Here is a 24,615-nt window from a genome sequence, read left to right on the forward strand (position 1 = left end):
AGGCTTGTTGTTGACACTTTTTAGCAAACAATCATAACAAATTCCGGGTTTCATTCCAAGTTCTATTAGCGTCTCTCCTTCATGCGATCCGGTATTGAATGCAGTCTTGCGGCACTTAAATGACCTCCGAAAATAACGTGGCGATCAGTTTTATTGTGCGCTTAGCTGATTCCATTGAACACGCACTGATGGCGGAAGTTTTAAATAAACCGATTATCGCACACTTGGTGGATTTCAGTGTGTGGCAGAGATTGTATTGTGTTCCGCCGACTAAGAATAATTGTTTTACAGGTTTCCAAGTCATCATATTCATCGTAATGACGTACAACAACATGAGTGCAAAATTGTTCTCTTGCAAAACAACACAGAAAGCATCAGCAACGTGAGCAGTGGATTGTGTACCAGAATTGGCAAAAAAAATTGGACTGAATAACACGTTGAGTGAGATTGGAGACGTTTGAGCTTGACGAAACTTGTCTGAGTGAAAATTGCGTCCAGGAAAAGACAAGACGAAAGTGTTTGAGTGGCAAAATAGGAAGAAAGAAAAAAAAAAGCGGAAGAAGCAAGTGACAAGACTAAAGGCAGACAAGCAGACAAAGGAAAAACATAAAATCAGCAAGTGTTACAATTATTGAGTAATTTGAGCGATTATCTTTTGAGCACGGAAAATAGCAACAACTTTCGGATATCCATCGCATTACGATAACTGAGGGTACCCCGTCTCTTTTCTGGAGTGGAGCGGAATTTGTTTCTTAGCAGCACGCGAGCTTTTGAAGACATGGACAAGCAGCACAACAAATTGCTAATGTGGATTATCTTTCGAATGTGAGTAATTGTTGATTTGCATATTTGATGAGGTACTCATCTAGCGTAAATTAGGTTTACCGGCCCCAAAATCGAAACCTTCACAGACCTAAAATTATAGCATAGCTCATGTTTAGCTGTATTCCTAATAAAATCTCAACGGGAAAACGGAAAAAAATCGTTGGGAATTTTTGATCAAGAAGACTAATTGATCATGCCAAATGAATGTGGCGGATGTGAATGTGAATATAGCATAGCTCATGTTTAGCTGTATTCCTAATAAAATCTCAACGGGAAAAGGGAAAAAAATCGTTGGGAATTTTTTATCAAGAAGACTAATTGATCATGCCAAATGAATGTGGCGGATGTGAATGTGAAAGAATACAAGGGAAATTTTCTTTGAAGCCAAATAAAACACCGCAAGCATGTGATACCGAGAACTCTATTTATCTCATTCATCTTCTGCATGAATGATTCATCATGATCATCGAATACTATTCATTGGGATTGAAGTTTGATTCAGTTAGAATCTGTACACAGGTAGTCAGATGTATCTCGGGATACCTTTGGAAGAATTACAATCAAAATGTACAATCAAAATAAAGGTTTTTTAGTGCACTTTCCGAAAAATAAATTTTTAAAACAAATTACTCAAATTTGGTTTTGAATACATCAGTTGTAATTATAGTTTTCAAATTCCAAGATCAGCAGTTTTTTTTAGAAAATTTATCAGCAAAAACAACCTTGATTTCACTTGGAACATATCATAGAACCGTTTTCTCGTTGAGCCTCGCAACGTGAAATGTACCAAGAGTCAATCAATCTTTATGCATGTTTTTTACATCCAAGGCTAAGCACCATTGGTGCTTCGATAGAATCATGCTCTACCGAGCACGTGTCCTGGACACTATTATTTGTTTCAGCTTCAAAAATATGGGCAGTTCCGCAGTTCCCAATACATTCCAATGCAGCTACCAATCGTAATTTCCACTACGATCCGCCCTTGGATCCATACTTCTCCTTTCACGAATATGCTTAAAGATGCTTTAACGGTTGTTTTGGGAAAATTCACCGAGTTCGCAATTTATTCGTAGGAGCTCTGTAGTAAAATGATCTGTAAGTACTGATTCTAATTGAAGTAAGGTTTTGTATTGAAAAATATATTTCAATAAACAGACAATTGAGAAAAAGTTTGGTTGGTAAATAAAATAACCAATACTGACATCACCTCCTCCGTTTTTTTTTTTTACTTTCAATAACAAATATTATATTTTAATGAGGTTTTAACAACAGAGGTCAATTATTGTGGACACACTCTTATGACAAAATCGCGATAGTCACAAATCAAGTTCGGCGTATGACAGTGAAAATTGGAGTTTTAAGTAGCCACATAGTGATTTAGAGCTAAAAAAATAAGAGAGCTGTGCCAAGGCCACGACCCCACTGTTAACTAAGGACTGCGAAATTATTGTACACCCAGGTTTTTTTTTACGCGGTTTTTTTTACGAGGTTTTTTTTACGCGGATTTTCGAATTAACGCGGTTTTTTTAACGCGGTCACCGCGTAAAAAAACTGAGCAATATCAAATCTGTCCCTCATGCTTCCTGAATATGGTCTCAGGAAGCATGACGGAACTTAGTGCTATTGACGGATATTAGTGCCGCACCTATGTGCCAGGTTCGATGCATCTGTAGCGAACACAGATTCAATTTGCCCGCGTTGTTCACCACCGCCTATGACAGTTTCGATGGGTACGACCCCGTCAAGTCGGAGGACAGATTTTGCAACGCAAATGCCTGACAGGACAGAAAGAATTAGACCAGAAGCAGTTAGAGTTGGAACAGAGGCAATTAGCGCTGCAAAGAAAGCATTTCCAGGAGAAATACAAGCTGGGTGATGAATCTGCAAGTGCAAGAAGAAGTATCTCGAGATAGCATAAAGCTTGTGCAAGAATGGGTTGATGAGCACACCACTGCGAAGCAGAAATCCTCCGTACGACCTTCGTGTGCAACGAAGTTTCATCCAACCCCACATAACGGCTGGGGGAAGAAAGATTCATGTACATGTATTTAAGTCCGCTCGTCGAGAGCCACACACAATGAAATTCATGCATAGCATCAATCCCATTTAGGAATGAAATAAGCGCGATTTTTGCGCGTAAACCTGAGCAACATCACTTCTCTCTCTCAGTTCATATCTCTCCCTTTCAAGCTCCCTCAGAGCGTATGCCGCACCCCATCACGATTCTCAAGAGGATTTTTATGTGACCTTTTTTTCTTTACGGGGAGTTTCCAATTAACGCGGATTTTCCAATTAACACGGTTTTTTTACGCGGATTTTCGAATTAACGCGGTTTTTTTACGCGGATTTTCCAATTAACGCGGTTTTTTTACGCGGATTTTCCAATTAACGCGGTTTTTTTTTACGAGGTACGTAAAAAAAACCGCGTAATTCATTTGCCGGTTTCAAACTTTGTAATTCATTTGCCGGTTTGTGAGCTGTTGTTTGCTTTCCTTTTCTCTCCTAAGGCTGCTGGCACATACAATGGTCTTACTCGATACAATGAAAGCCTGAGGAGAAGCGAAATATTGCGTCTCATGCTCTACCCCTTTGTGATCCTATAGCGGATATGTTTCACTTTTCCGCTCCCAGTCAATAATTCATTTTGTAACCGGAAAGAGGATAAACAGCAGCATAGTAACAGTACCAATATGGACAACAGTAACAGCAGTAGCAGCATCAATATCGGTAGCAGTAGCAGCAGTTTTTTTGCTGTTTCCAAAGCAACTTAATTTTTTAATAAATTATTTGCCGGGGAAGAGCTTGTGCGAATTCAGGGGTGTTTTTGTGCTCATTGATGATTGGAGACTCTCGGATCAATCATTCGATTTCCACGAGCTCGTGCATTGTTCCCGGATTAAAAAGGGCGACAAACCTACAAGAAATATTTTCCTGTATTTTGAAAATTAGTTCCACTGCGATTGCTGTAGTACAATCGATTCCGGATTTTCTCAAAGGTCATGTATCTCTCCAAACATAGGGTGACCATCAATACGACATCAATAGTTAATAGTTATACTACCAAGCAAGCAACTGACTACTTTACCACCAGTTCCCCTATGAAAAAGAAGAGTGTATGTAATCAGGGCTAAAATATCGTGCTTCAAGAATTGATGTGGAAGTCCTTGGATTGGCTTATGATTAAAGAATAAAGAAATCGAAATCACGTCCATCATGAGCTTTCACATGATGGACGTGATTTTTGTTTGTCTAAATTATAGAGACTTTCATTCGTAAACGCATGTACCTCTCTTAATTGTTTTCTAGGGTTAATTGGCTTATTCATAAATTATCCTTGAGTACCTTGTGGACACATGCCCTTTCCCTTTTTTGTAGCTGGCTGATAACACTGATTCTCGGTGCTAATACGCTTGGTAAGAGCAATGGAATTGCTGCATATTACCACCAGAAGCGCATTTTTTTCAATTAATGTGTACTAAAGCAATCAATCTATTTTTTGAATATGTGTCCTCATAAATATTTCAGCCAAGTCAGCTGAAGTTGTGAATAATATTTCTAATTGCAATTTCGGTCTCGACGTTCCGTTCATGTTTTTATGATTAAATTTTCATGTGCGGAGTGCCATAAGTATGCTTGTCTCAGAAAATTTGCATTTGCGTCGAGCAAGTTGCTCTACATTGTAGGATACATAAATTCAGAACTGTTCTGTATAAAGTTCGCTTCCATTCGTAATTGAATGGATACCAAATATTAGGATAAGTAATATATTTTAGATAAAGGTATGCTCCTTCCAACAGTTAAGAATTGTACTGGCCTTGTCCTTGTAACTGCTAATAAAAGAAAAGGAATGTTATTTCAACATTTACTTGAGTAGGTACATCTAAACTAGCGTTGGCAGAAAAAATGTCATCTTCGGCAGAAAAAAAGCTTTTTCGTGTGTTGAAGAGTGAAATGAACAAATAAAAGCATTTTAAAGAGCTTTAGAATGTTTGTAAGACTTCTTTTTCTCTCAGACTGAACGTCAGCTCGGAATTGTATCCAAAAAAAATTCCGAACGATACCGAGCAGGGATCAAACCAAGGATGATTGGAATACCATTTGCCATGAGCTACTCCGCTATGGCCAAACTGCTAGTAGGAAGCATGTTTTCCCATTATCCTTAGAACAGATCAACAATCCTATCACTGTCAAGCTGACAATCGGAAAGCTTAAATTCGAGTGGATGATATTATTTAGAAGATATGTAGAATTGAAGTCAGGAATAATTAAAATTAATAAAACGTCTAAATCGTGACAGTACACATATGTTGGAGGTCAATCTAACACTGGACAACTAAATAATATGATTAAGTCAGAATGAGAAATTCTAGGTTCCGATGGTGATTCAAGAGGAATTTTGAAACTAACAACCTTCAAACCTAAAAATATTTTTGTAGAGATTATATCCACATAAAATAGTTCTAGAAGGTAACTAAAGGGTGTGTCACATCAAATTGCATCACGGAAAAAACGCTGTAGAAATTTAATTTTTAGGAATTATATCTTCAGCTTTCGCTTATAATCAGATAAGAGTGTATAGATCACGTTGGCCATGCTTCACTGTCAATTTTTCGTAAATTTGGAAAAATGTCGTCGAACGAAAAAAAGCGTCGTGAATTAATCCTGTGCACTCATTTCGAGAATCCGGGGTTGTCACATCGGGACATCGGTAAGATGCTGGGAATCGTTCAATCCACGGTCAGCAGAGTACTAAAACGATACTTCGAGAACCTAACCATCGACCGGAAGGTGAAGAACGGCAAAAATGGATGCTCCGTCAGTGAAAAAGATCACAAGCGCGTAGTTAAGCAGTTTAGACGTGATCCGAGAAGTTCGGTCCGGGATGTCGCCAATAAGCTGAATTTGTCAAGTTCATTCGTCCAGCGGACCAGCAGCGAGAGGGCCTGCGTACATTCAAGGTTCAGAAGGCTCCTAACCGCGGAGAAAGGCAAAACATGGTGGGGAAGACGCGAGCTCGGAAGCTGTACACCGAAATGCTGACGAAGCCGCATTGCCTGGTAATGGACGACGAAACCTACGTCAAAGCGGACTTTCGTCAGCTGCCGGGTCTGTTGTTCTTCTCCGCAGAGGACAAATTCAGCGTTCCGGAGGAGATTCGCAAGCAGAAACTATCCAAGTTTGCCAAAAAATACATGGTGTGCCAAGCGATCTGCTCTTGCGGAAAGCGGAGCGCCCCCTTCGTGATGACCGGCACGGTAAACGGGCAGGTTTACCTTAAGGAGTGTCTACAGAAGCGCTTACTACCACTATTGAAGCAGCACGAGGGCCCGACCATCTTCTGGCCGGATCTCGCTTCATGCCACTATTCAAAGGACGTGTTGGAGTGGTACGAAGCCAAAGGGGTCACCTTCGTGCCAAAGGAAATGAACCCGTCCAACGCGCCGGAGCTTCGCCCAATAGAGAAATATTGGGCGATTATGAAGCCCTCCGGAAGAACCCAAAAGTTGTCAAATCGGAGGCAGACTTCAAGAGAAAATGGATTTCTGTTCAAAAAAAACTACAACCTGACGTTGTACAGAACCTTATGGACGGAGTAAAGAGGAAGGTGCGAGCATACGGGCTTGGGCTCGAAGTATGAATAAAAAGAAAATGCCAAAAGTTGTTTAATAGTTTTTATTTTACTGTCTAAAATTTTCAAAAGGATTGGTCTACTGGGCGAATTTCTACAGCGTTTTTTCCGTGAGGCAATTTGATGTGACACACCCTTTAACATAGACCGCATTCCAGCGGAACTTTAACTATTCTGATAAAGGTCACTAAAATTATCGGAAAGTTTTTTTTCATTGCAAGGATCTGTATTCGCTATCTTCGGACTTATGGAACGTTAGAGAGCTATCACCAGCAAAAACCACAGTAACAGAGTCGACTACTGATCGATCACGGTATCGGATATACATTGACATGAGTCGAACGCGATCCTAACGCTGCAACAAAATCGCTGGATCTGGTCGAAATTGCTTTAAGTAAATAGAGCCGTGTACTTTGAGTATTGAGTGAATGACTTGTTGGATAACCTAAAGGTTATATCTCGCCATGAGTGGATAATTTCACATTACATTTTGTTTGATTTTAACATGTCTATGACTGCGATGTATGTGAAACATGTATGAGAAGTTGAAAACGTCGATAGCGATTCGATGATATTTAGGTTTTACGTTAGCTCAAATGTGTTAAAACCTATAACTTCGTGTACAAATTACGAATATACGGCAAATATGCCCTAAACATAATCAAATGCGTCAATCTCCTGAATACAAACATAAGCCGATGTTTTGAAATTAAATCTGATTATTGCCTGAATGTTCAATGCAATCCAATTTTGTTAATGGTACTTGCAATCTATTATAAATAATACACTGCGTTTCACAACTATAGAACCACTAATTTTTTTTTTTTGAGTTTCCAGAGATATGCAAGAAGTCGGTTGAATTGAAGTATGTTGTGTAGAATACAATAACTATCTTCATGTATAAGGCTGGCCATTTCAACTTTATTGTAGTGTTCAGGTGCGAAACATTAAAAAACTAAAATTCAAGTGTTTCATAATTATAGAACCAGATGGGAAAACTCTCATTCCTTTACAAAAATAACGTCAGTTTAACATGAATTACGATTTGTTTCTAATTCGTAGCAAAACCAGCAAAAACAGCAGTACCAACAACCATAAAAATCCCATTTTCAAAGCTGCGAGTCCAAAAACTAGTGTGAATGCTAATCCCATGGGTTTCACTATTTCAGGAGAATATCTCTGATAAAAAAATTCAACATGAATAGAATTTCTTCATACTGAAAGGATCTACGGAACGTGTAATTTAATTTTTCAACTCGTAACTTTGCAGGCGACAGCTTGATGGTTTGGGGAGAATTTTCTCGAAAAGCTGGCCTGGTTTAGATAGCTTACCATCAACACGAATGAATAGTCAGAAGAGCAACAAAGTACTTCAGAATCATTTACTGCTGTTTTTGCATCAAAAACAATGTTATAATTGGTTAATTTGGTATCAATTCAAAAAATCCGGAAGGTTATGGCATGGTTTAATGAATAGGTGTTTCAGATTCTGGACTGGTCAGCTTGTTTACCAAATAAAAACCCTGTCAGGAACTTATGAGAAGTGATCGGACGAATAGTAAATGCAGCTTACAAGCAGTATGAGTAATTTGAAGAGCTTAAACAGTATCAGTATCCTCTGCGTAGAACGAGATACACACTACAACATGGCGCAGCTTGGTCGAAACCAACCCGAATGGGTTATTTCAACTGATTGAGAACTAAAGATGACCTACGAATTAGAAAGTTATCGTAATTCATGTTAAACTGACGTAAATTTTGTAAAGGAATGAGAGTTTTCCCATCTGGTTCTATAATTATGAAACACTGGAAACATTTTAGTTTTTTAATGTTTCGCACCTGAACACTACAATATAGTTGAAATGGCCAGCCTTATACATGAAGATAGTTATTGTATTCTACACTATATACTTCAATTCAACAGACTTCCTACATATCTCTGGAAACTCAGAAAAAATGAGTGGTTCTATAGTTGTGAAACATAGTGTAGACGAATAACGAAAACGTTGAAGTTCCTCCGATGAAAAAAATAGCAAACCAATCTTCATTTCTACCTTCCCTCTATTCAAAAAGATCGGTTTTTTTGGAACTTATGTTTAAAGCCGGTACAAAGAAACGAATTTGAAGAAAAAACTACGAATCTGAATAACATTTTTACACTGCCAGTGCAACAATCAAGTAGTACTCAGCACCAGTTTTGGCACAAGTTTTGAATACGGTGAGTAAAGAGGAAACAAAAACGAAACTGAAGCAAATTAAAAACAATATACATCCTGTGTCCAATGCCACAACAGACCTATTATACCTACAAGTCAAGCAGTGAATGAATGGGAATAAAAAAAACACCTTGACGGCCACCGCTCGAAGATCCAAATGTGTCAATGCCAACCGAAATGATGAGGCAATAAAAGACCGATTTCTTCACAGCCAATACAAGGGCCAACGACGAAAATTTACCGTCATACGAATAAAACCTGCAGTGCAACACTTGTGAAAAAAAAAACAGGATTGAGAATTGATCACTTCAACAAACCGTTTTTTCTCCAGGGGGTGCGTCAACAGATTATACTCATACGACTACATTTTGAAACGAAAATCACCTGATTAGCATTGCAACGAAGCATGTTCGTCAAATCTGAAACGCCATGCTATTCGGAAATCCAAACGAATGCTCCAGCCACCACAAATAAACCGACTTTGCATCATCCATCCTAGTACCTATGAAAGACCCCTCTGCGACTGCATAATCCACAGTTACTAGGTCTCCACTTTCGCTTTTCATTTCAAGGCCATGCATCTGAATTGGTATTTTCACACGTTTATACAATCACACGCGCACAACGCGCCGCACGCAACCGACCAATCGGCGATGCAAAACAGGCGCTAGTCATGGCTTTTCTTCTTCATGCTAACCCGCGATCAATAATTGACTCACTTCTTTTGGAGCCGTGGTGTGTTGAGAGGCCGGCTGCAAAACTACCGAAACCGAAAAATACAACCATACAATATTTGACCTAATTTTGTTTTATGTTTTTGTTTGGTAGTTCGTTGATGCGAAGCGTTTTTTTTTGTTGCTCTGTGCCGTTGCCCATAGTAGCGAAGCCAATGCAATCTGCAAGTAAGCGAAAAATTGAGTCGTTGGCTGCTCAGGTGTTTATCAGTGATTAAGGTGAAAAAGAAAAACGCTGCGGTTCACGTCATTGTTTTTGTCAACTCCACCGTAGCATACCGTTATTATTATGTTTCACGTAATAGTAACGATATTGGCAAAAATCGTAAATTCTCCCCGGTTCATAAAATTTATGCCTATGTTTGGAAATTTACACAAAATGAATAGGAATAAAATATTGATGGACATACTTCGTAGTGCTGACATAATATTTGATAAATAAAAATGCAGATTAGCGGAACGTTGAATATTTATAGAAATCTGGGAACAGATACTTAATCATATAATACTCAAAACGATCAACTTAGGACTATGGTCCTGGTACGTATTCGAAAATCTCACAGAGACATTTCGCGTTCCCAAAACCATACTTTTCTGAGTAGTTACTTCATTTATTTACTCTTATAACGTAAGACTACTGTCTTCGTGATGCTTTCATAAAATTGTGAAATATACTCTAAAAGTAATTATTGTATGTGTCAAAATGACTGAATCGAGCTGACTCAAAGGGTGAATCAAACGTATGCAGCAGTTCAGTCCATTTCGAATAACGAATAATTTTTTTTTTCTGATTTTGTATTGAAGAATAACCAATAAAAAATCAAAAGACATAAAATAGCGCAAAAAACTTTTTTTTTTAATTTTGAACTTGGTCGCTGATTGCCTTTTTCCCAATATTCTAGCTGAGAAATTCCATTTCACCGGACAAACAAACCTTATGTTTCCCTGGCGTTGAGTGTTAAAGAAAATTAAAGAATCGTCTACGTTATGCTCGATGCTGATCTTCCAGCTCAATCTATTTGCAATAAGGACCAGTTGGATTTTCATGATTCGAAAATAAAATAACCTTTCCCTACAAAATCACACTCGTTCCACTACTATCCATGTATCCGTTCCTATAGTTTCCCATGATTATTCCACTCCTAAAAGTAATGAAACAATGCTACGCTTTCCTTATAATTATTATTTTTTTCCTTCATTTATCATATGCCACGATTTGTATGAATTCTTCCATCCTAAATGTCAAACTGCTGAATGTTAACCAATTATTGCTGATGTGATGGTATTCACTTTAGTTGTCGGCAAAGGTCGAACTACGTGGATACAGTGCTATGGCTGCTGCTGTTGATGATACGATGATTGCTGCTGCTGCTGTCATTATCACCGGTGTTGTTTTGCGGATACTTGTCAATGCTTTTGGTTCTCGATGATAGACAATAACTTCAACAAACCTCCAAGTGCATAACCAGAGTTAGCTTAATTATAAATGAAAATGAAGATGAATGAAATATTTGTGATTGTAACTGCTTTTGTAATATTTGTGGTTTTCGTAATATTCATAATTTTAGTTTCCTTTTTCTTCCAACTATTTGGAGTCTGATTCAACCTCGATTGTTCTCCTTATTCTCTTCCGTCGTTGTCGGTTAATCAACCAGATATTGCTCGCACGAATTTTAGTATGGCGAATGTAGTTCTCGACAGTGACAAAATTAATATGTGTCATTTGAACATCCATAGTTTGTGTGCTCATGGAATGAGCTAATTCTAAGAATTCAAAGATTTGTTTGTTAACAGTAAGACCGACGTTATCTGTGTTATTGAAACGTGGCTTAACGCTTCAATTTCTGACGATGCTATTACAATTTCTGGGTATAATAGAGTAAATGATCTTGGTTTGTCCAATTCAGGGTGTTTTGAAGCAACTAGTAAATACAAATCGTTTTTTTTTTGCATGAAAATCACATATAAGAAAGACGAGTTTGGTTTTGATGAAAACCCCCAAGTCTCTAGTTGCCAATACTACCATAAGGCGTTGAACATATTCTATTTTTTTCGTTTCTTAACGAGTTTCCTCAAAAAGAAATTATGATCATGGTTGAACCACCTCTGATCATGGTTCGTCCTAAAAATGATCAAGGTTTGTCCGGTTTTAGAAATTACAATTTTTGAATGAAAAAATTCGAATTTTCAAGTAGATGTTGCATTTCTTGCATTGCTTCAGTTTACTGTTATCACATTGATCTATTTATAATTTAGGCTTTCTTCAGAATATTTCCTTTTCTTGGGAATTTTAAAAGTGTTCATCTCAACGCACTCAACACAGAGAAACTTTATAGTATTATTTTTGAATCCGGACGCTTTTCAATCCAGACACTTTGCATTACATTCAATATCATTACACAGTCATAACATTTTTTGTATGTTGAATTAATGCGATTGATCAGTTACTATTGATCAGTAACTATCAATTGAATTAATTCAACATGCAAAAAATGTTTTGGCTGTGGTATGATATTGAATGTAAAGCAATGTGTCCGGATCAAAAAGCGTCCGGATTCGAAAGCATTAGAGTAATGCGGGGTAAAGGTACGCACCTAACTGTTGTCGTCCAATAACTCTTAAAAAATAAATAAAAATAAAAGCAAATAAAATTCCGTTTGCTTACCAAATGGTAACTATATATATTACCTTCGAAACGTAGTACAAGCATTTCTCGAATTGTGTTTGTAATTGGACAAATACATATTTCAATACAAAAAAACAAATGCGCAACTTTGCCCCATAGTGGGGGCAAAGGTGCACACCGTACGGGGCAAAAGTGCGCACTTATTGAATTGAACTTCTGAGATAACTTATACCAAAAAGAATGCTTTATCATCAGAAGCGGGAGAAGCATCATTACTAGAGAGTGTAGGCACCATCCAGTAGGCAGGAGGGTGGTGTTCTATGGTTCTTTTATGGGTGGAGAAGAGTGGGTGTTATGGTCGAACATATCACGTGGAAAATTTTGGGAGGGAGGAGACTGACAATATAAGATACACGAAAATGTCCAACATTTGAAGCAGAATTTGTTTTTATTAACAAACTAGCTGACCCAGCAAACTTCGTCCCACCCACCATTGATATATCGATATAAATCATTTCGAACACTCAAGTTCCCACAAAAATTATTTTTATGTACGTAATCTATACTCGCGAATGCATGGTAAAAATAAAAACATTTTTCATTTGAAATTTATTTTGAATTATTTTTAAGCAATTGTTTATTTTTATTCCTCATCTTGGATTTCAGTTCTGAGGATTCCGACGCTTTGCCTTGGAGCGCTGTTGCTTCGTTGTGATGTTGTGGGGTTCGAAGAGACAGACGATGGTTCCTCATGAAGCTAGAATCCCAATCTCTTCCTGCCAGTTTTGCAACTTGGTTGAATTCGTGCTGGAGGTTATTGGCTTCCGCAAAATCAAACGCCAGACGCCGTAAATCTTTGAGAGTCATACCATAGAAATTTTTGTCCAGTGCTGTGTAATGGTCCGCCAGATGCTCAGACTGCTCACTTGTAAATACCTATCTGAACCACCCTAGGTGCTCGCTGACACACCGCATCAGAAGTAGAAATGTCAATAAAAGAAGATTCAAATCATAAATCACTTTCTGATATGAGCCTCTTCCTCAAAGCTGACTCAAAAATACCGAGGTCTGCCACAATCCGACGATTCGAGACTTCCTCCCAAAGCCTCTATCGGGCCATTTGAGCATTTCTGGAGTGCAATTCTTCAAATCAGTTTTCTTCTTGTGGGTCCCGTTAAAAATTTTGTTGAAAACAATTTAATTTTTTTTTTCAGAGCAAAACGCTAGTGCGTACTTGTATCCCACAGCGCACCAATTTTGAACTGATCGAATTTTAAAAAAAAACTCTTGAACTTTTTCACAAAAACGAATACGCACTATCATCTATTATAGATTTAAGGTTTTCTTGACAGTGTAGTATCGAACTTTCCAGTTACTTGAGGTAGGTAAATCGTCGTCTCCAAAACTGAAAAAATAGATCGAAACATCGCAAAACTCTTTTACCTCATCTGTCACGTTCGTGAAATGTTTATATGTGTGAGCTGCTGGTGTAATAATGTATCAAACGAATACACTGTTGTTGAATTTTTATGCTCGTTTGCTTCAAAAAGGCCAATGCGCACTTTTGCCCGTGCGCACCTTTGTCCCGCACTATTCTACGGCTTGAAACTAACATCGAATGCCTCTGTAACTATTCTCGAGAGATTGAGGATTGTGCTCAATAGGTGTGTTAGATGGATATTCGGTAATAGAATGTTTTCTAGAGTTTCTCATCCTCACCATCAGCTCCTAGAATATTTTTCTCATAATTTTCTTAAAATACGATACATCCTCTCTCCGTTTAAATCGTTCATTTCAATCATTTCATCTTTCGATTTCAAATTTACATAATAAAAGAACTATGGCAGGTTGGAAAAAGAAAAAAAGAATAAAGAAGAAGAAAATAATAAAGAAGAAGAAAAGAAGAAAAAAGGAGAAGATTTTTTTCCAAAATATACATTTTATTAAGGCACATATATAGGGGGTCTCCGTAGCCACATTGGTTGCGCGTTCGCTTAGTAAGCGAGCAATCGTGAGTTCAAAACTCAGGGCCCTCATTGACCATCTTTGTGTTGTTACAGAATAACTACGTCCACGCAACAATCATCAGCGATAGAGATCGATCCACGGTCGAAATAAGATCGATTCATCCATACAACTGCTCTGCTCTGCAAGAAACATCGGGCTGCTGTTCTATAAATAACTCAACAATGATCAACAACTGTCTCCGCCGGTGGAGCCGATCTGGCGTGGAGGTAACATCCATAATTCTCACGCTCAAGATCACGAGTTCAATTCTCACTCCCGACACTCTTCCAAAATGGAAGGAAAAGTGACGAACCAGCCAGAAGCGTTGAAAGTCACTATAATACAGAAAAAACAACAACAAACAACTGTCTCCGCTATCCGGTCTAACTGGATAATGGAAGAACAGATAGAAAACTCTTACGCCTAAATGGCTACTGTGCAAATGTGTACCATATGCAATGGTATAGAAGGGAATACTCTAACGCCGAAAAAATGGCAACTGTGTAATGTGCTAATTATAGATATGATAAAAATGTGACATGCACACGATTAAAATTCGGCTCTGTTACAGCTAAAATGCTAATGAGCCTAAAATAAACAAAAGTGATAAAAAAAATACGGCACATATGGCGTTAGTCTGACGGGGCCGGGAGTTCAATATTTTGACAAATTTTGTCTTACGACTATGTTAGTAATATGTAACCGATTACTAGCGGTTGGCTCGAGGTTAGTATTACAAAGATTCTCATAATTGTTATGTTGCAGTCTCCAGTACTCTGTAAGTGTGACTGACACGAGATACTTCCTATTGGGGTGTAACTGATCATTAATCAGCGACGCCTCCTAGTCTGTACCTCATATCAATCGTGGTGCATCTCTCTTGACTCAAGGAATCCAGGGTAGAATAGTCACTGGGCGGTACAATCTTCAGCTCGTGTAGAGTTGTCATGAGTGGTACACCTTTGGCTCTTGTTGAATGTTCAGTGGCCTGCACAACCTTCGACCTGTGTATCTGTAAAGAGTATATGTATGAATTGCCGCGACTAAGTAAAAGTTTATCGATCGGATAGGAGGGATATGTTACAGGGATACAACGGAGGAAACATTATTGAACGTTGATATCGGCGTTTCTGAGGAACAGGTATAGATGAAGCAGAAGACCAGGATCGCGGCTACCTAAGATATCCCGGACGGGAATAATTCCCATCAAATTGATCAATTTGCAAATATTGCCGATGAGATTAATGAATATTTTGGTTCAAATTTCACCAATGGTAATTCACACCTTCAGATAATGCCTCCTACTGAGTCAGGATTCAATTTTCATGCGTTAATCCGATTGACGTGGTTGTGGGTATAAACTCAATCAAATCAACTGCTATTGGCTGGGACGGTATACCTATTCGATTTATCAAATTAGTACTTCCATCCATTATCTCTGAAATTTGCTTCATATTTGATTTAATTATTGCTACCTCAAAATATCCTGCAACATGGAAATGAGCTAAAATAATTCCAATCAAAAAATCTACTAGAAGCATAAATTTGAACAATCTGCACCCTATAAGCATTCTCAGTGCTCTGGCCAAAGCATTTGAGAAAATTTTACAAATTCAAATTCAAAGTTTCCTAAACTTCAACAATTTTCTGAGTGAGTTTCAATCAGGTTTTAGACCGGGTCATAGTACAACAAGAGCAATTTTGGAGGTTTATAACGACATTCATAGGGAAATCGACAAAAAGGGGGTTGCGTTTTGGTTATTTATTGATTTTTCGAAAGCATTTGATCGGGTATCGGATGTGTATCGCGATTTAAAATGGATATATTAATGGACTAAGACAAATCTGCTTCCGATTAATGTTGGTAAAACAAAGGCGATGTTTCTTTCAAGATCTAGAGTAGACTACATCCTACCACCGCTAGTTCTTGGACAAGATGTTATCGAATATGTGCAGTAGGATGCCAATGAAAATGGTCATCTCGAGTTTCAAAAAGTTACCCCATAAGAAATGTTCACCACCTCGAAAAAACACCCTATGCAAAATATCAGCTCAATCGGACTTAAGGGAGAGTGGCGCAAAGCGGTCAAAGTTTGAGTTTTTTGAAAATCGAAAAATCATCCAGTAAAGGAAATCGTGGTTTTCGAAAAAAAAAAATTTATGCCAAATGTCTTAAAATGGCATGAAACGTCGAGATCTAGTGTCATCTCAAAAATTTTTTTTTGTCAAAAATCGGCACTCTGGGCATGCGAAACGAAAAGTATGGTTTTAAAATAGTTATTTCGATTTTTCATCCGGAACTTGCTACGAAATGTTGATTTGCACAATAATATACCCTATGCAAAATATTAGCTCATTCGCTCATATTAGCATTTTTTTTCGAAAACCCCGATTTCTCCCCCTTCGGTGATTTTTCGATTTTCAAAAACTCAAACTTTGACCGCTTTGCGCCACTCTCCCTTAAGTCCGATTAAGCTGAAATTTGGCATAGGGTGTTTTTTCGAGATGGTGAACATTTTGTATAGGGTAACTTTTTGAAATTTTAGGGTCGATTTTTTTCCCATACATTCATTGGCACCCTAATGTGCAGTCATAGCTTTGCGCAGTGGCGATATCGTAACCAATGAGGTACATCCGAGGTGCGATTATTGCTAGTTGAAAACTGATGTGCAGTCAGCGTCTGTTCTTGGATTTATCATTCAAAACGATCTTGAGTGGGACAAACATGTAAGCTCTCAATGTACTAAAGTTTTTAACGTGCTTCGTCAACTAAGGTTGACAGCAAATATGTTGAATTCTAATACTAAAATTAAGCTATTCAAAAGTCTGTTACTGCCACATTTTATGTACGTTTCGGCTAGAGCATTAGATAGACTACGGGTAGCTCTAAATTCGTGTGTTCGCTTTGCTTTGCTTTTCTAGAGTAACACATCTTCAACAGCGATAACTAGGTTGTCCTTCCTATGAGTTTTTCAAGCTTAGAACATGTCTTTTATTACATAAAATAATTAACTCTTCGACACCAACATATTTACACGAAAAGCATTGAGTGGTTCAACGGGAGGAATTAGCACATCTGAGTAGTAGTTTTTATATGTAAGGTAAATGTTTAGTTTGCATTCAGAACAGATTATGATGATTATATCGCGCGTTGCAGTAATTTAAAAGGATTCTTCCTTACACTGTAGCTTTTGTATAAATAAATTGAATTAAATTGACGACTAGTGCCAAAAGACCTTAAGCTTTTTTCAAAAATTTTATCGGCTGTAGACATAGTGAGGCGATCAAAATCTGATCCCATGTTCCCAGCTATTCAATAAACAACATCAGACTCAATAGTCCCATGTTGATATTCTAGGCATAATTGTCTCACCTAGTATTTTCTGTAGATCCACAATATATAAATCGGTTCAAGTACAAGAATTTGGGGGTCTTCGTAGCCACTTGGTTACGCGTTCGCTTACCAAGCGATCGATCGTGAGTTCAAACTCAGGGCCCTCAATTGACCATCTTTGTGTTGTTATAGAATAACTACGTCCACGCAACCATCATCATCGATGGAAATCGATCCACGGTGGAACAAAGATCGATTCATCCATACAACTGCTCTGCTCTGCAAGAAACATCGGGCTGCTGTTCTATAAATAACCCAACAATGATCAATACCAACTGTCTCCGCTGTCCGGTCTGCTGAACAATGGAAGAACAGATAGAATACCCTCACGCCTAAATGGCTACTACTGTGTAATTTACCATAATATAATGGAACAGAAAACTTAACGCCTAAATTGCTACTACTAACTACTGTGTAATTTACAATTTATAGAAACATAAACATATGTACATGTACACACTTAAAAAAACCCGGCTTAAAAACTTAAAAAAAGTACAAGAATTTTATGTCACACTTTCAACAAGGCTAATGCACCCATTTCTGGTTTGGATGAACGAACTAATTCTCAAAAAATTAAAAAAAAATTAACAGAACTCGTGTACACCTTGTTAGCGAATGCCTAATAACAATGAGATTTTTATTCTGAAATGATGTTGCAGATCAACATCAACATCAACATCACATTCTTCATGAAACGATGTTTTTATGCATAATCTTTCGGAAAAAACGCCAAAAAACTTATTGTTTGTTCCCAGTATCAAGTTCAATTGTCCCATGTTCCACCTGTCCCACCATGTTATTGATTCAATTGAGGGGAAATCTTCACATTTCATTAAACAATAGTTTACTGCTTATAAAAAACTTGGTGTATTGCCAAACTGCAATGTTCAAAGCTAACAAATATGCTAGAAAACTTTGATTGAAGAACGGCAGTGGACAGCATCGAAAACTTCGTTTGACAGCACCGTATTGTCATAAAAAAACAGTGAACATAGAACATAGATACGAATAACAGAAAGGGTCTATTTTGAAGGTGATAATATGAATTTAGAAAAATAAAGAAATTTCTTTAAAAACATAAATTCCCGGTATTTATTTGACAGAATGTGTTCGGCAAGTATACTATCAGTTTCACCCAACACTTCAACATTCTTGAGAAGAAGAGATCCTAGCATCTATAGCAGAATCTCAATCGGTAAATTATACCAAATCGATGAAAAAATATATTACCCAAATTCGATTAAATAGTCCATTGTCCCTTCGAATCAATGGTAATAGCAATGGCAATGGTAAAATACAATTTTTTGATTATCTCTAATGCGGTAATATTCGCTCGATTCTAGAATAGACTTGCGTGTGTCGAAATAGTGTACTCGGCCAAGTTGAAATAAAATTTAAAGAAAATTAAATCATTCCTAACTCAAAATTATATCTCTTAGAATGGTTTTACATTTCTAGCGAATAAACAAAACTTTTTTTCTTGAATCATGGTGTATGGCAGGGTCAAGTAAATTTCATAAAAAAATATCTCGTTTTATATATTACTAGCTGACCCGGCAAACTTCGCCCCGTCCAAAATTTATTTTTCGTTATCACATTCACGTTTTATACTAAGGGCACGTTCATGGGTCCAATCGCAGAACTGTTCATTGATTGATCTTCTAAACTACCCTTTAAAATTACCTTTTACTATAAAATTCCTAGAACTTCTACCAAAACTCTTCATTATAATACATAATAATTAGGGGATTATTTTCAGACACAATTCTCGTTCAAGATTTTCCAACCACTTGCAAATAACATGTTTCTCCGTTACATGGAATAAATTTTTGATACAGAAAATATGATAGAATAAAGACAGCGCTGAATCGGACAATTCTTTCCTAGAGTGTTGCTCCGATCAACACATTCGGTGATCCATTTTTATTTATATAGATAGAAGAAGCTACAGGAGTGAGTTTTATCACATTAAAATCAATTTCCACTTTCGAACAAAGATCAATTTCGTTAGCCCAAACATCAAATAGGCTAACAACGCTTGTCACTATGAAATTGTACAACATATGGGAATTAATTTTCGCAAATTTTCCCATTTTCATCAGAGTTTTCCGAAAATTTTCAATTGTCATGTTTGGTTGGAATATGCTTGATTGAAATGTGTGTTTTAATCTTTTGGAACACCACCCCCTAAAATCTTCACGTGCCAAATTTGGCTCCATTTGCTTGATTAATTCTCGAGTGATTTAGAAATTTGTATTAGACAGACAGACAGAAATATATATATATATATATATATATATATATATATAGAGATATATATAGATTATATATATATATAGATAGATAGATATAGATGTTTAATTTTTTTTGTATGTATTATGATGTTTATATTTGTAGGAATAGATAATAAAGAAAATAACATCTTGCATGTAATTTCCACGCAAAAATGTTTGAATTGTATCGGAAGATCGATTGTATCGGCATCAAATTTTTCTTATTGTTCGAATGAATAGCACTACATCAACTATAACAATTTGGAGGAACAACAATATGCAAAAGATAGATAACATTGTCTTTTCTTGCATCTTTTGAATTGTTTGTGTACGATTATCGTTGATTTATGCCAATTCTCTGTAAAATCGGACCAGAAAGATACGAACGAAATACGCACATCGCTTGTGTTCATTGAAATACATTAATTTTATTTAATGCAAGCTCGCATATTTATTGCGACATTTATGCCCATGTCGAATCATTTATATTTCTTCCGCTAATCTGCATCATTTTACAAATTCGACGACAACCAGCAGCAGCAGTAGCTATTCGCAGTCAGACAGTTGGTTTATTCCATAGCAAACGTATCGGGGGAGCCAGCGTGAACAGTGTGACTAAAAGTACCTCTTTTTTTTTGCTATACCAATGTGCTTTGCAGAATGAATAAGTAGTTATTTCAAATTGGTAGCTGCGGGAGTGAATGGAACAAACGAGCAAAGAAGTTATGCCTGCAAAATTGCAGGTCATAAAAGTACCATTCGCTCAGTACCAACAACATTTATGCGAGAGGAGAAAATTTCTTCCTGTTATTATTATGTAATTTACAAACAAATTCTTACCACGCTTGGAAGTCTTGTTGTTTGAATGGTACCGCGATGAGGTCAAATTTGCTCGAATTACTCGAACTGTATATAGATATAAAGGATGCGAAAGAAACAGTTCATACTACGACATCCACTACTTTTCCAATATTACAAATGATTTTCATATTTTTCCTCGTTATTGATATTTGTTTGATCGTTTGTACTTTAAAAATGATATCGAGAGGAACGATAATACCATTACAAGGTGATTCAGAGTAATTGTCACCGATTTTCAAAATTGTCTTGTTCAAAAAGGGTAAATTGAATACACATTTAGGTGGTTTTAATTTGAAGTGTTTTCAAATGTCAACATAACGTGTATTTGTAAAATTCATTCGTTTGTGCGCTTGAAATATCATGGACGCGAAACTGGTTATAAAATTGTATTTGAAAACCATGTTACCGCGGAGTATCTATAAGAAACTCAAAGCCCTTGGAGAGAACAGAAGGATGCGAGGATTTTCCAAAACGAATGCAATTTGTATTTAAGACAAAGGGAGGAAGATTCGAACTGAACTAACCCAGATCAAAAGTAAACATCTAACTTGTCCAAAATAAACTTACAATTTAAATGAGTGACAGTTCCTCTGAATCATCCTGTATACTTCAGATAATCTACACCCGCGATAAAATCATTCTAACAATGAGGCACAGTCCAATGGGAATCTACCGAAAATTAATAATTCATCCCGTCACTGTCACAGAACAATTTGAGTAGAACAACATTTATTAACGGCAACAGCGGGACATGAACTATCCCCCCGATACATTAATTATTTCAGCACAACAACACAAAACCTGCCAGGAATTAAAGGGTAAACACATCGATTTATTGAAACGAATAGCCTTTGTGTGATGCTCATCGGAGTGAGCGCCGAAGGGAAGTTGTCTAAAAATAAAGCTTTTTACAGTAATTGAATGAACCGCACGACAGTGGAGGAATTCCCACCACTGATGCTGAAAATTGAATTTCCTGCCACACTTTCGTCAATTTAGACCATCAGTGTGATGATTGATTGCTATTATCGAAAACGAATAAAAAATGTATATTTCTTTGGGAGGATCTATGGTCATTACAAATTGAAAAAAAAAATAACTATACGAACAAAAACTGACACAGAAATATAGTGACGTGTTAGATATTTTTCATAATGTTTCATCGTAATAACTAGCCGTCACATGATTGAAAAAAATCATAATTGACTGTTTTCGGGTATTTCGGCTAAATGTATGATGACGTAACTCGCCATCGGTCAACAAATTGCGAAGGGAACAATTAATCTCACATCCACGTGTTCTTGTTGAGTTGAAAAACATATTTCGGGAAATGCGATATCGATAAAAAGTGGACAATATTTTCCTTGCTTCCTTGCCTTGCAACGACAGAAGTAGGACAGAGAGGATGTCGCGTACATTAGCATGACAGTAAACATCCGGCCGGAACAACATATAAGTGACACTTCGTCGTCGATAATTAAAGCAAGATTAAATTTTGTGTACAGTCATAGCTGCCAATGGAATCAATTCATGTCCATGAGAAAGGAAAAAAAAACGAAGCATTTGTAAAACTAGCAATGCTGTGGCGTGGTGGAGTTGAGGAGAGTTTCCTTTTATGACACCTTCCTGAGTTTTGTTTTCCCTGCACTAACATGAGTGCAAGAAGAGCAGTGAAATGTTGAGCTTGTTTGTTTCGGTTTATTTTCTATCTCTGAATATTGAGTGGAATGTCTCCGTCAACTGGTCGCGATTGTTACCAGACGACGCTAGTTATGGAAAGTAAACTAGCGAATCGATTTCCAATGAGAAACTCACCTTTATATTAACTAAAAATTGTCCATTCACTAAGTGGACAGCTGAATTCGATTGTGATTACAAATGAACTTATTTTCAGTCAAATTCAATTCTTCGTGTACTAAAATGAACGTTGGTTTGAATGGTTTGAATTATCGTTCCTTTACGATTATCATTGGAATATTATTTTCATTAATAACACGCAAAAACTCCTTAAAGACATTCGACTTGTCAAGTGCAAACAAACAGCATGTTTATTTTACAACTGATGATTTTTATCGAATGTGCTTAAGCAAAACATTAAAAGTTCACTGTGTGTGCTTAAAAACACCAATATAACCTTCCAGATCTATTTTAAATTATCATTCCTATTATCATTAAGGGGGTTTTCTCTCGCTCCAAAAAAATAAATAAATGAATAAATAAAAAAAATAAATTAGCCATCCAGGACAGGATAATGCCGACGAGAAACTGCAGGCGGTACGTCTGGCATCAAGATGTTGATGACATTTGCCGGATGTGCCATCAACCAGGTGAAAACATAGAGCACATTATGGGAGGCTGTCCCGTTTTGGCCAACGCAGCCTACACCGAGCGCCACAACAACGTGGCCCGTATTGTTCATCGACAACTGGCGCTCCAATGTGCTCTGCTGGAAGACAACGTACCAAACTACCGGTACCTGCCTGCACCTGTCCTGGAAAATGACCGTTTCAAGCTGTACTGGGATCGCACTGTTCTGACCGACCTCTCGATCCACCACAACCGCCCAGATATAATGGTTTACGACAAGAGCGACCGCAAAGTCACCATCATCGATGTCGCTATTCCACTGAACCAGAATCTGGAGGAGACCCACGGTCGCAAAATCTGCAAGTACCGACCATTAGCCGTGGAGCTCAAGGAACTGTGGGGGCTAAGGGAGGTCCCAAGAATTGTTCCAGTCGTTCTCTCTGGAACTGGAATTATCCCGAAGACACTTCTGGAAGCGCTAAAGGTGTTGAACATCGAGAAGGAATTGGCCGGCATCCAAAAGTCGGTCATCTTTAGCACCTGCGCGATTGTCCGACAATTCCTCGGTCAGGACTAAAACAGCACGAGCATGCAGATACGTGCACTCCGCAGAGCCTAGTCCCCCTTTGGCATTCAGAAGCCCGGGGGCAGGTGAAAATTCTGGCTAGGTTCGCCTAGTTAAGAAGTGAGATAAGTCTGCCAAAAAAAATAAATAAATGAATAAATAAATATGAAATGTTGGTAATTCAAATGACCAAATTTCTGATTTTATTTCCGACTTTGGATGAATTTCAGTATTTTGCACAAATTATATCTCGCGTGCGAGCTACAAAGAGATTTTTGGAGGTTATTTAGCCAATTTGTGTGCAACAAGTGTTTCATAGTATATAGCAAAGTAAAAAAATACTTAGTTTGTATTGACATTTCATCATGGAAGGAACGTTTACAAATAATTCAATTTTACTATCAAAATACGTGCTCTGTGAAAAATGTGTTTCGCAAACATAGACCATTTTACTGTGTAATGACAAAGCTCATTTCCGGTTGAATGGATACGTAAATAAATTTCTAGATTGATGCGATGAACAGACATATGCAAAACAAGAGCTAGTAATGCAACCAGAAAAATGCACTGTTGGTTGCGGTTTATGGGCCGGCATAATCATAGGTACATTTTTTTTTCAAAGATGAACACGGGCGCCAAGTTACTGTCAATGCTGCCCACTATCGGTTGATGATTACAGACTTTTAGCAAGCATACAATGCAAGCCTTGGATCTTGCCGAAATGTGATTCCAACCAGACACACACCACGCATAGCTGCTTAGATCGTGTGATCAAGACTACTGTTTGGGGGATCCTGAAATATATGGATGATCCAACAACGATTGAAAGCATACAAGACAATACTGCCGTAATCTCGCAAAGTGACGCAAGCGCCAACATTGACATTTTACGTTTTTTGTTATAGATCGATAAAGAATACCAAATCCTTCCAAACAATTGTGAAAATTTACAGAAATGTGAAAAAATGACTTCGTAAAAGCATGAAAACGGAGTGGCGCAAGCGCCATTTCCACTGTGATGTGGCGCAAGCGCCATTTCCCCTATGATGTGACGTAATTTGATAGTGATGCGATGTGATTTTTTTATCTGTTCTGATAGACGGGCAGGGACAACAAATCTCACATGACAACATCTTCCGTAATGAACGTTTGGCATAATAAAAGTCACATGCCTTCTT

The 24,615-nt window shown here is 37.5% G+C and overlaps 2 protein-coding genes and 1 non-coding gene across 5 annotated transcripts in view; 2 read left to right on the forward strand and 1 right to left on the reverse strand.

The window, feature by feature from the left end:
• LOC129780364 (flotillin-2) overlaps nt 1-24,615 on the reverse strand; it is a 384,914-nt gene that overhangs the window by 271,338 nt on the left and 88,961 nt on the right. The gene's annotated exons all lie outside the window — the stretch shown is intronic.
• The window catches only part of LOC129780359 (glucose dehydrogenase [FAD, quinone]), a 52,685-nt gene that overhangs the window by 594 nt on the left and 27,476 nt on the right, over nt 1-24,615 (forward strand). For all 3 annotated transcript variants that reach the window (XM_055788543.1, XM_055788544.1, XM_055788542.1), the window contains exon 2: nt 292-825. The gene's annotated coding sequence lies outside the window, so the exon portion shown is untranslated. The remainder of the gene's footprint in view (nt 1-291; nt 826-24,615) is intronic.
• On the forward strand, nt 16,632-16,767 carry LOC129780696 (U4 spliceosomal RNA). The gene has a single exon (XR_008744004.1). It is a non-coding gene; the product is annotated as a U4 spliceosomal RNA (small nuclear RNA).

Source organism: Toxorhynchites rutilus, chromosome 3 (assembly GCF_029784135.1).
Source record: "Toxorhynchites rutilus septentrionalis strain SRP chromosome 3, ASM2978413v1, whole genome shotgun sequence".
In the NCBI taxonomy this organism is placed as follows: domain Eukaryota; kingdom Metazoa; phylum Arthropoda; class Insecta; order Diptera; family Culicidae; genus Toxorhynchites; species Toxorhynchites rutilus.